Source organism: Elephantulus edwardii, unplaced genomic scaffold (genome assembly GCF_000299155.1).
Source record: "Elephantulus edwardii isolate Elephantulus edwardi_28Jun2011 unplaced genomic scaffold, EleEdw1.0 scaffold00031, whole genome shotgun sequence".
Taxonomy (NCBI): domain Eukaryota; kingdom Metazoa; phylum Chordata; class Mammalia; order Macroscelidea; family Macroscelididae; genus Elephantulus; species Elephantulus edwardii.
In genome coordinates, this window is record NW_006399781.1 from 13536107 (window position 1) to 13548791 (window position 12685).

General features: G+C 43.4%; 2 pseudogenes; one reads left to right on the forward strand and one right to left on the reverse strand.

The window, feature by feature from the left end:
- Nucleotides 1-1728: 1728 nt before the first annotated feature.
- On the reverse strand, nucleotides 1729-4326 carry LOC102853415 (annotated as a pseudogene).
- Nucleotides 4327-8870: 4544 nt separating this feature from the next.
- On the forward strand, nucleotides 8871-9322 carry LOC102877472 (annotated as a pseudogene).
- The last annotated feature ends 3363 nt before the right edge of the window (nucleotides 9323-12685 follow it).

Here is a 12685-nt window from a genome sequence, read left to right on the forward strand (position 1 = left end):
CTCTGTAAATGTTTACTGAAATTAATAATAAATTCAAATTTAAAAGAAAAAGAAAACTAGGAAAAGTTCTTTTGTTTAAAAATTTTTAATATCACTTCTAACCACTTCACCAATTAAAGAAGAAAGAGAAAAAGGAGTTTTCTATAGCAGAAGAACTAGGGTTTGAAGCGAATATCATAAATGGGAACATGTCATTCCTGCAGAGTCTGTAAATAAGTAAAGATGACATCTGTCTATGCTCCAGATGAGTCCATAGGGGGCACAGATGGATTTCAAGAATTCCAATAGCTTCAGGACCTTACCCGATTCTAACAAAAAGGCAATAAACCTGCTGGATTTAAACATTGATCCTAGTCAATAGACACTCTGCTGACTTACAGTGACCCCTCCATTGCGCTTCAGAGGCTGTAAGTCTTTCCTGGAGGAGTTTCTGCACTTTTCTTCCATGGGAACACCTGACGGATTTGAACTAGTAATCTCATTCTTAGTAGCCTGACAAGTTATGCACTATACTGTCAAGGCCCTTTAAAACCAGGAAAAATGTACAGAAGGGTGAAAGCCCCAAAGCACTTGTATTAAGATCAGAGAGAACATACTGCTTTTTACAGTCTCTGAGGTTTTCTAGATTTGCTGTAGTAGAGCTACTACAAGTTAGTTTTAACAGAAGTGTAATTCTTACAAATCCAATTGGAGCGCTGACCATATGGATTTCTTCCCTGTCAGATGCCCCTGACTCTCCTTGTCTCTTTGATGATCCTCATATGGCATCTGCCTTCCTCTTCCCCAGTGCATCTGTGTCAACTTTGCTCTTTTTATAACTCAGGAGTGATTAAGTTCAGATCATATTCTGCTCTGACAGGGCCCCACTAGCACAACACTGAAACCCTGTTTTGAAATAGGATGCATCCACAGGTATAGGGGTTAGCGGTGTAACTTTTATGCTGAAGGGACCACGATTCAGGTCTCAGATGCACCTTTGGATACCAAATGATGCTAGAAGTGAAGGAAACTTTAAAGAGACCATCACCCGTGAAATATGAAAATGGAAAGTTGACATTTAGAAACACAAGTGATTTTATCCAGTGATTCCAAGATGTTGCCCAATAAGGAATGCTCATCTGGGTTTACGTGGGCATATTCCACTGATGCATGGTAAGTGAGGCTTACCTTGCTTAGTGGGTGCTCTGTCTCTATCAGGGATTGTAAATCTGAAAAGAGGCCAAGAAGGTGGCATGGAATTGACAGAGGAAAATCACACCTGGAAACAGAATTATCAATGCGGTGAAAATACATGTGAACTTGTTCACTACAGATGAGAAAATAAACATAGGTAAACCTATGTTTACCTTGTTTATTGAATAATCCAACACTGGGGTGATTGCAAGTTCAAAATACGAGCTTTAGAACTTCATACCAACAGAGAGAATCTTGGCATGGCTAGAGAATATTTGCCTGGACTTCCAAAAATCCTCAAATGCTCAATAACTTTTGCTGGAATCACTTCTAGAGAAAATCATAAATTGCCTATGTAAGTCTTCACAAATATAATGTCAATTATCTTTTTTTGTGCTTCAAATTACTTCTTCAAATGGAATATTCTATATTTGCTCATTGCCAGGAAGTCAAAATGAACTCATACATAGCTGTCTCTCCAGCATTTCTGAGGCTGTAAATCTTACAGGAAGAGATTGTCCATCTGTCTCCCACAGACCTTTTAATCTGTAGTTTTTAGCTAGCTGGGCATTCCACAGCATCACTGTTGATGTATTCTATAATGTCATGAGGGTGATAGCCATCAACATTGCAGCCCACAGATTGAACAGTTCCCAGGATCTCTTTAATAGTTCCAGAGAGTTCTCTGGCTAAAGACCAGTGTCACATCTGCCAGGCAATGCCAACAATCTCATCAAAGGTGATATTTCCACTGTGCCTAATGTCTCTGCTTCTTTCTGTCTCTGGATGGTTGGTTCCTTTAGGGCTTTGATGATCAGGGCAGAGGCAGAAGGCACCACTTCAGTCGGGGCCTGTCTGTTCTGAATGGTCAGTTTCGCTGTAATCCTTAGTCCCTTCCAGTCACCAGTGGCCTTGGCAGTTGTCATCACCAACCTTTTTTGGAGACAGACCCAGGGGGCCAATCTCGGGGGCCAGAGCAGAAGTGGCACCAACTTCCCCACCGGTACACCTCAGGTACAAGACTTCAATCTCGGGGTCAAACTTATGTGGCGTGGTGGAGGTGGCTGGTATCCAACTAACCCAGATACAGGACAACCAAAGAAAGTTGCACCGAGGCTTCCTCCAAGCCCAAAGCCGAAAGCTTCCCAAGTTTTTCTACCTTTAACTTGTATTCATTTTAACATTAAACAGACAACAGTAAATGTTCTTTTTAAAAGAACAAGTGTGCCTTTGCAAAGTTATAGGTGATTGAAAAATAAAGGAATATTGAGTCCCTGTGGACTGTAAAGTAACTTCAGGTTGGGTTTGGTTTTTTTGTTTTGTTGTATTTGTGGGATTTTTTTTTTTTTTGGTTGGGTTTTTTTGTTTGTTTGTTTTGGTTTTACTACTAGTGACATTTCAAAGCCTCTTTTCAATTTTGAATGTCAGGCAGAACGAATAGCCAAAGTCCAAATGCTATGTGGATGCTGACCTGTGGAGTCTTCTCTGTGGGGCTGCAGAAAATACTAGATTGGAACAGGAGGTGGGAAGGGCTGTCCTCCAGCACTTCGAGCTCTGTGCTCAGTGGGTACAGAAGGGCTCCCTCCAGTTGATGAAGAGGATCCGCTCCTATTGGGCCCACCAATGAAATAGTGTTGGGGGTTTTGCTTTTGTTTTGTTTTTGTTTTTTTAGTCTATTACCTAGGCAGTGAGATTTAAGCCTCTTGTTTCCAAGCAGACCTGGAAACCTGGGACTCAAAGGAATGACTCAGGAAACTTGTATTCCCAAGTAGGTCCTTGAAGATTCCCAACTAGATCTTTGAAGAACTTATTTCAGGTTTTTTGTTGTTGTTGTTGGCAGACATCTCTGACTAACGAACAGCAACCCTATGCACAACAGATAGAAATGTTGCCCAGTCCTGTACCGACCTCAGTCTCTGCTGTGCTTAAAGCTGTTGTTGTGATTACTGTGTCAATCCATCTATTGAGGGTCTACCTCTGCTTCAAAGCACATCCCATACGACGCCAGCCAACCTTTGTTTAATAGTGCTGTTGAGGTGAAAGAGAGGCAACAGTGACAAAAACATCAACTAGAAGGGAATAGCAACACTCAGCCCTGATAGCACAGTAGCTTAAGAGTTGAATTGCTAACAAAAAGCAACTCCATAAAGAGATTTAAAAAAAAACAAAAAAAAAAAAAACAACCTTGGTGATCTATTCCTAGCATAGAAAACCATAAGAGAGTTCTCTCTCCTTTAGGGTAATTGTTGTTGTTGTTGTTGATTGCCGTAGTCAAGTCAAGCCTGACTCATAGTTACCCTATGAACAAAAGGCCTGATGCATTTCTATAACTATCATCATTTATCAAAGTTCATACAGTTTGCAGAGAGGCATGTTGTTTAGGAAGTGAATGCCACTCCTGCTTCCGTAGGGTCACTATGAGTTGGAAAATCCTCTCCAGCGCACCCAACAACAGCCCAGCAGGAAAGAAAACAAAAACGAAGCCACTCTGCAAACGTGACGGCTTGGTAAACTCTGCCATCTTGTGGCTATTTCTTAGACTACACAAGTAGAATTGCTTCTTGAAGTCCCAAGTGTCCGTTTTTAAGCCTCAGGGAAGCCTTAATCACTTAGACATTCCTCGATCATTCAGCAGACTTGTCCAGGGGTTCACAGCTATCCAGCCTGAGGAGAATCACAAATGACTGGCCTTGAAGCAGTAAGAAGAGAGAAAAGAAACTAAGTGAATATGCAAAGGCAGTGAGGCCTGGTAAGTTTAGGAAACAGTGAGTTCTTCCCATGTAGAACTCCTGCGTTGAGCACTATGTGTGTATCACACAAAGGGGCAACAGGTAGACATAAGAAAGGAGGTATAAGTCCCCTAACACAAAATGTGTCTGAAGCTAAGATAAGCTGTGCTGGAGAGAAGCAAAGAGGCTCACACAGCCTGTGTCCTGAAATGCATTGATATTCCCTGTATGTGGACAAACTATACTTACACAAAATCTATACCTAGATCATTGCAGAATCACAAACTTGGAATGGGTCTTAGAGGTCATTTAATCCAATCCTGCCCTGAATTCAACACCCCAGACAACCCATTCGGTACGTTCCTCTTACTTACCTTCTGGTGAGTTTTTTCACCTCCCCAGTGCCCACCACATTCTTAAACATGTGCTAGAAAATCCTTCAAATTATTGACCAGAGTTCTGCCTCCTTATACTTTCAATTCATTGTCTAAATTTTATCCTCTGGAGTCATACCAAACATGTTTAATTTCTTATATCACCTATTTAAGAAGGCAACCATTTAGGGGTTGCGCTGAGGTGTTCGAAAATAGAAAATCATCTGAATATAGCAGTGATTTTAGTGGAAAAATATTAGACTGAATATGTTGGAGATAATGTGCTCTAATCATTATAGAATTTTTTTTATTCTTTTTAAATGCACTGTCCCCTGACATCCTTTTCTGGATGAGGGTATTGGATCAAACATTTTCAGCCCTGGCTGCACATCAGAATCACCTGGGAAGTAATGGTACTATTTTGAAAGCTCATTAGGAAGGTCTGGTGATTTAGTGGTAAGGCTTTGTACTACCGACCCAAAGGTGCATGGTTTGAATCCACCAGCTGCTCTGTGGGACAGAGATGGACAATCTCCTCCTGTGTGATTTACTGCCTCTGAAAACCAGCAAGAGGGTCATCTATGAGTCGTTCCAACTCAATGGTACACAGCATTAGCAACAACAAACCTAGATCAAGAAGTTGTTGTCTGAACAAAGCAAGGCAACATTGCATGATTTAGAATCAGAAGAAGTATGAGTTGGGGCCGCATCCTCTCTCCATAATTATTCAGTCTGTATGCTGAGCAAATCATACAAGAATGTAGATTTTGTGATGAGTATGGCATCAGAAGTGGAGGAAAATCTATCAACAGCCTCCCTCACAGAGATAACACAACCTTGTTTGCTGAAATTTAGGAAGACTTGAGGCACTTGCTAGAGGATCAAGGATCCACTTGTAGTGGATGAAGGGTTATAGCCCTTTGATATGAATAACATCGCAACATGAAAAAAATTAAACTCCTCACCACTGGGCCAGTGGGCAACACCATGGTAGATGGAAAGAAGATTGAAAGTGTCAATCATTTCATCTGCTTGGATCCATACCAGTAGTCAAGAGATTTGGAGCACTGGGAAAGTCTATTGTCAGGGACTTCTCCAAAGTCCTGAAGAGCAATGTAAGTACGTCTAAAGTGTGCCTGATTCAAGTCATGGTCTTTCCAATCACCTGCTATGCATCTGAGAGCCACACCATGAGTAAGGATGACAAGAGATGCATTGATATCTTTGAGATGTAGTGTTAGAGAAGAGTGCTGAATATCCTAGGGATTTCCAAGAGAACAAACAGATATGTCTTGGAGACAGTGAAACCAGAGTGCTACTTGAAGGCAAAGATGGTGAAGCTTCATTTCACATCCTTTGGGCATGTAGCTAGGAGAGGCTATTCCTTGGAGAGGGACATAATGTTTGGAAATGTAGAGGGTCAGCGAAAGCGAGGAAGACTCTCCATGAGATGGACTAACATGGTGACAGCAGCAATGGGCTGTGAGTGTCAGAGATGATGAGGACGGCATAGAATAGCATAAAATTCAGACCCTCGTAGGGTTGCTATGAGTTGTACTCAGAGGCACTTAGCAACAACAACAACATCAGTTGGCATTTGGAGCCTTTCCCTATCCAGTAAGGTTCTAGTCTGCAGTCTGTTGCTATGGTCAACTACAAGTCATAGTCACCTCAGTGGCATCTATTAACAATTACATAGCATTCAAAATAAAAATGTTCATCTAATTGTCTTATGTTCCACCACAGACATGCTTTGGAAAAATACTACAAGAATTAGAAGGGTTAATGGAAATCAGAACTGAAGGGAGAACATTGGAAAAGTTCAATTATATTGTAGGGATTGTAATTAAGGTTGTAAAACAAAATGTGTAGGGATGACTAAATGAAAAGCAAACAGACTTTTCAAACTTTCATTCAAATAATTTTTTTTTTTTTGGAAAAAAAAAAGAATGCAGATGAAAAGCAGAGACGCAGTTTCTTCTCATCTGAAGAGGTGATACAAACCCATTTCAGTGGGTTGTTGTAAGGGTGACGGAGAACACAGGTATGCAGCCTGGTGCCTGAGGCATACAAGGCCCTCCGCACCGCACCTCAGGTCCCTTGACCTTCAGCACCTGGGAGAAAGCTCAAAGAAGAACAGTTCCACTTCCGGGATCATTTACCATCCTCCCTCCCATGGACGCCCCAGAGATGGATCCTGTTGGTGACATCAGGAAGGACAGTGCTGTCCAGACAGGAGGCGGCACTGCAGCTCTACACAAGATGAAGCAGAGATTAGGACGCCCCAGAACTCTTCCTTCAGCCACTGATGGAGGGAGGCTGTCCCCTTGCCTTTATTAATAGCTACTTGTTTGCAGAATTCTTGGAAACTTCGTTCATTAGCAACATTGGTGTTTGTTGCTTTATTTAATTCCTCATCTGTATTGGTCTACGTTTTGCTTTCCCGACTTGATGGTAAATTCCTCGCGCTCTGGGACTGAGTTACAAACCTTAAAAGGGTCGAGACATCACTCTCCGTTGTGCGCCCTGGTGTGACCGTAGGGATGCCCCGTTTCCTCCCCACGCTTCTGTTTCCTTATCCACAGACAGCCTCTCTCAAGTTCTTCCATCTTCGTGCTATGAGATTCTGTGATTCAGATTCCATCCATACTTATCATTTAACCATCCTCCTGCTTTGGGGGAATAAAAGGAAGCATTTCCTTAAATTTGTTACGTCCAGAAGCCAATCATTTTGGATTAAATGAGACAGGTATATCCTAAGGACTTAAAGAGGACACTTTAATATTCCAAGGGCTACAAAGCTCCCCTGGGGCCCCTCTTGCTTTTCTGAGTTTCCCCTCATCAGTGAAGCTTTTTCTTTCTTTCATGAAAATGTACAGCCCTGGATGCTGTATTTGCTGTGCTTTATGCCATGACCCATGTGCTATTTGATGTCCTTTTGCTGCTGGGGGTGTGTGGAATAGCGTTGTCTCTCCACCTGGTTATAGTGCTTCGTGTAGACTGTCTTTTGTGTGTCTCCATAAAGGGATCACAACATTACTCAGCCTTTCCTCCTGAGACATTAGGATTGAAGAGTATTTCACAACCTCTCAAGTTCCAGATACCCCAAAGGTCAGAGGACTGGGTGTTTATATCAATTATGTTCTTTTGGATCCAGGAAACAATCCAGTGCAAATAGTAGCAGCTGGTATAGAAATGAAGGCAGAGACTTTTAAATAAGGTAACCAAAAGGATGGGATCTCCTAGAAATCAAGGACCAACTGCCTCAACAATGTCAGTCATCGTGGAACTTAATACTAGTAGTAGAAGACTCCAAACTTCCTCTGAGGTCTGGCCTGTTTTACATTCCACCATTAATGAACTCCAACTACTGTCCATGGTCATCCCCTGTTTCTCTCTCTTTGCTTTTCTTACCCACTCTAATTCTCTTAGAGTCTTCCAAAACAGATTTTGGTTAGATCACAAGACAGCTTTTAGAAGGAAAATTGATAAGCATCCTTTTTATTTTGAATGGTAAATATTTGAAGTGTAATCTGGGTGCTCCTTCAAGGTAAGAATGGTGAAACTTCATCTCACATAGTTTGGGGATGTTGTCAGGAGGGGTCAGTCATGGGGAAAAGGCATCGTGCTGGGGAAGAGAAAGAAAGGAAGACCTCAACAAGATGGATTGATACAATGACTGTAACAGTGAGCTCAAGCATGTCAGAGATGTTGAGATCTCTTGTTTAATGAGGTCACTGTGAGTCAAATGATGTCGCAGGGACCTCCGGTGGTCTAGTGATAAGGACCGGAGCTGCAATCAATCTCAAAGGCATGTGGTTTGAATCCACCAGCAGCTCTATGGGAGAAGGATGGGCAATCTCTTCCCATGCAATTAACTGCCACTGAAAACCTGACAGAGGGTAAGCTGTGGATCGGTTCCGACTCGATAGTACACTACTCATGTTGTAGTTGACGCGAGGATACCTAACAACAAACAACAACAAAGTATTTTGATCATTTTGGGGGCAAAATACATCTGAAACGTGAGTTGATGGATAGAAAAATGGTGACTAAATATTTAGGATATACTGATGTAGCAAACATTATAAAGGTGAACAAAAAGCAGTTGAAGTTTGAAAAATACTGGGCTGGCTGAGTAGTTCACTGCTAAGTCCCCAGGATTTAGAATCTTAGTGAGTCAACTCACCCCCTCACCATGCCCCACCCGCCCCAGTTAGATAGCGTCATACACTATAATCTGTCTGTGGATTGGCTGTCCTTGGATCAGGTGTGCGTCCTGGGTCAGATCAGTGGCCAGAGAGGGGAGTACACGATACAAGATGTGACTGGGGAAGGTGTGACCTGAAAGAAGCTTCTCTAAGGAGTTTCTGAGAGCTGCCATCACTGGATGTGCTCTCCTGGGCGCCTGGTCTGCCACTGTGTTGGGACTTCCGAGACCGCCCGTGGCCTTCACTCTGTGACCCTCATCTTGGTTAAAATGTAGGAATGGCTGCAAGAATTTATTGTGGAAAATGTGCTTTAAAAAATCTTAAGCTCCTTTGCAGACATGGCCACCTCAGCAGCACACTCATCCGCTCTGCTCACCCCAGCCATGGTCAAGCCCACCGAGTACTTAAATGTCGCCGCTGCTGGAGAAGCTTTAGGCTGCATTTCCTTCAAGCTGTTTGCAGATAAAGTCCCAAAGACAGCAGACAACTTCTGCACTCTGAGTATTGAGGAGGAAGGATTTGGTGATAAGGGTTCCTGCTTTCACAGAATCATTCCTGGGTTTATGTGCCAGGGTGGAGACTTCACACGCCATAATAGTACAAGTGGTAAGTCCATCTACGGGAAATCTGATGATGAGAACATCCTGAAGCACACAGGTCCTGGCATTGTGTCCACAGCAAATGCTGGACCCAGTACAAACGGGTCCCAGGCAAGCATGTAGTCTTCAGCAAGCTGAAAAAAGGTATGAACATCGTGGAAGCCATGAAGTGCTTCGGCTCCAGGAAAGGCAAGACCAGCAAGCAGATCACCATTGCTGCCTGTGGACAACTCTAATGTGATCTGTAGCTCACGTTTGCTCTTTACTCACCACATCATTCCTTCTAAAGCTCCAGAGATCACCCTGCAACCCCCAATGTGCTTGCAGTCCCTTTTAAATCTTTGTGCTCTTGCTACATACAGTTCTTTGGGTTCCATGTTTTCTTTATTCCTCTCCAAGGTCTACAGGATTGCAGAGTTAAAAAACTAGACAACAACAATAACAACAAAAAATTTTAAGCTCCACACTAATGTACAATGTCATCTGCCCTGCCTAACAAAGCTGGTACCATGAATGACACAGAGAGAAAGTGAACCCATGTATTGAAGGAAATATTTACTGCTGAGAAATCAGAGGCTGAACCCAAAGGGAAAGGATTGAAATCTTACCAACAACTATGTGAACTCTGGCTTCTTGGCCTCCTTTTGATCTGTGAGACCCTCATCTCAGTTTCCTGATCTCTAGAATGGGAATGTTTGGATCTGAATTTTCTCTCTCTTCTCTTTCCACCAGGGCAGTGGCTGACAGCAGGCAAGGGTTTCCACCCCTTGGGCCTCACTGGTCTTCCATAAATTGGATGAGAGAGTTGAAGCAGGTATATCTAATGTGGGATCCTTTCCAACTTCCAGGATACCTCTACTTGATTCTAATTGCCTACTTCCGAGGCCTCCCCTGAGTCACCCTCTTGGTCCTCTAAACCCCTAAAGACAAGAGCATCATTCACAACCTGTTTTAGAAGACATGAACTTCTGGGAAGTTGCATCTGGTTACACTTTTGTAATAGAGTCTATATTCCCCTTGCCCTCACCTGTCTGTGTAGAGAACTTTCTTTTTACTTCCTTTTGATCCTCGATTGGCTGCAGTTCCTCACTCTTCGATCTTCCCTTTTATTTGAATGTTTCTCAGGGTCTGCCCAGCTCTCCAATCCCTTAACAGGAATGAGAGGTAAATAGATCCCGGGGCACTTGGGGAGCTGAGGGGCCCTGCAGCCAGCCTCCCTGGGCCTGTGAACTGTCATTCCTGAGCTCAGCTGTTTCCTAAGTTCTCCTGCCAAGTCTCTATGGGAGCAGAGGGATCATTTTCTCCCTTTTCAAAGAGAAGGGTGAGTTGAGGCCTTGAGCTGGCAGGTCCTTTAAAGTCATTTTCAAAGGAAACCTGAGCTGAAAGGCCATGCAGTTGGCAGAGGTGGTGTGACTTTCGGAGGCTTTCTCTGGGGCTTTGGGTGGTCAGCTCCCCTAGGCTTCCCAGCACGTGCTCGGAGCCTGTTCCTGAGACACTGCCAAGGGACGCTAGCGGTCAACCAGCGGCCAGCCTGTCCAGGCAAAGGCTCTGCCTCACGCGGCCCCCTCCCCCACGCTGCCACCCAGGAATGGGAAGAAGCGGAGCACAGGCTTTGAATTCTGGGCCAGTGGCCAGAACCACATTTGTCCTCACTGCTCTGAGGTCCCGTCAATCAAACTTGATCCTTGGGGTTTTTTGAGGTAAAAGCAAACTGAATGCCAAAGCAAACTAGGTTGCATTTACGTCTGAATCATGGAATCACAGATGACCTAGTCAATCCAATCCCTTCTTTTCCAGATTAGGAATGAGACCCAGAAGGGGGAAGTGCTTGTTGCAAGACCAGAAAAGAAGGAGTGATTATGGGGTGGTGGAATTTTTGCCCTCCAGGTAAGAGACCCAGGTTCAATTCCCAGCCAGTTTCAAACATCAGCCAATGTGGATCACAATGGGTTTGTCTATAACTGGGCAGTGTTTTTTGCTGTGCATTCTCCCTACTGATTGCAATAATTGTGAAAGGAGGCGGTGGCAGACCCTCATCATGAGGGTCTTTGGCCAAAGGGACAGACATACTTGATGGAAGTTTGCTTGGCTAACTAACCATTCCTAAAGCTTCAGAGCATACAACCTCAAAAAACTTTTTGCAACAATCACCCAGCTGACACTAAGGACTTGGGAGGCACCACGGCCTAGAAATCTGTGGCTCGGGCAGACACCTCTCTTACTGCCACATGCCGGTGAGTGGCAAACAAAACCCAAACCCACTGCCGTTCTGGAGAGTCATGCTCGCCGTGACCCTATTACAACACAAGGGAAGGACTGTCTCATCCTTATGGAAGCAGATGGCCCACTTTGCTCCTGCACACACGGCTGCTGGTATCTTCAAACTGCCAATCTTTCAGTTAGCACCTGAGCTCTCACCCACTGCCTAGCAGGGCTCTTTGCTCATAGGGAGGAATAGCTTAGGAATCCTCTCAGCTCACAGAATGGCAACCTATTCGTGTCAGAAGGTGAGAACTTAAAACATTTCAAGTTCAGGCTTAAACTCTCAAATGAAAACCAAAAAGAAGCGGGAGAGCATCAGCTACAAATAACGGTGAATGACTTGTTCATAGTCGCTTTGTGAACAAGGTATGAAATCTCCGGTTCATCCTGGGGCTGGAGGGTAGATGCAGGCCAGTATTGAACACAAAGCCCCATTATCCCAAATAAGTGCCTTCTGAGAATATTCGCTAGTATCCTCTCTAGGGACTCTTTCTACTCGGTTAAGAGCTGAAAGAAACATCAGAAAGTACATTGTGACTCACGGCAACCCAACTTGTTAATGCAGAACAGCGTTTCACGGGGCCCTGGATGGCTGTGGTTTTTCAGAAGTCTCTCCCAAAGTACTTCTCGGCAGACTCGAATCATCAACCTTTCTGTCCACAGCCGAGCACGTTAACCATCTCCAACACCCGGGGACGCCAGAGGCCCCCATTCAAGTGACTCAAACACAAATCTGGGGAACAAGCCAAGCTGACTTTTGAATATTTTATTCTTGTATTTGTACAGCTATATTTTACAATGCGGTAATGCAGTTTAGACACAGCCAAACCCTGTCTCCGGAGTAGTTATAACACAAGCATGACGCAGAATGTGATGAGACAAACGTTCCCAAAGAGAGTTTAGTGAGTGACAATGTCAAGTCCCTGTGTCTGCCTCCACGTCAGAAAGGGATGGCGCACGCTCGTCCATCATTGAAAACTTCCAAGAAAAAGGCACCGTGAGGACACGTGGTACAGGTATATACAAACTGAAAACTAGAACAAAACTACACGTTTTTTCCTTCTGCAGCTTTTTTTGTTCTTTTTTTCTTTTTAATACACACTTTGTAAATTGTAAACCTTCACTTGCAAAAAAATACAAATACACTGAGGCATTTTAGACAAAATATTTTCTTACTTATACAGATGCAATACTTAAAATAGTCTCTTAAGTGCTCTTTCTCAATAAAGATTCTCAAATCCGTGTCTGCCTGCAGATACAAAATCGAGCCTTTAACACAATTTTATATATTTAATATATCTTCTTTAGGTTTATATATATTTATTTTATATATATAT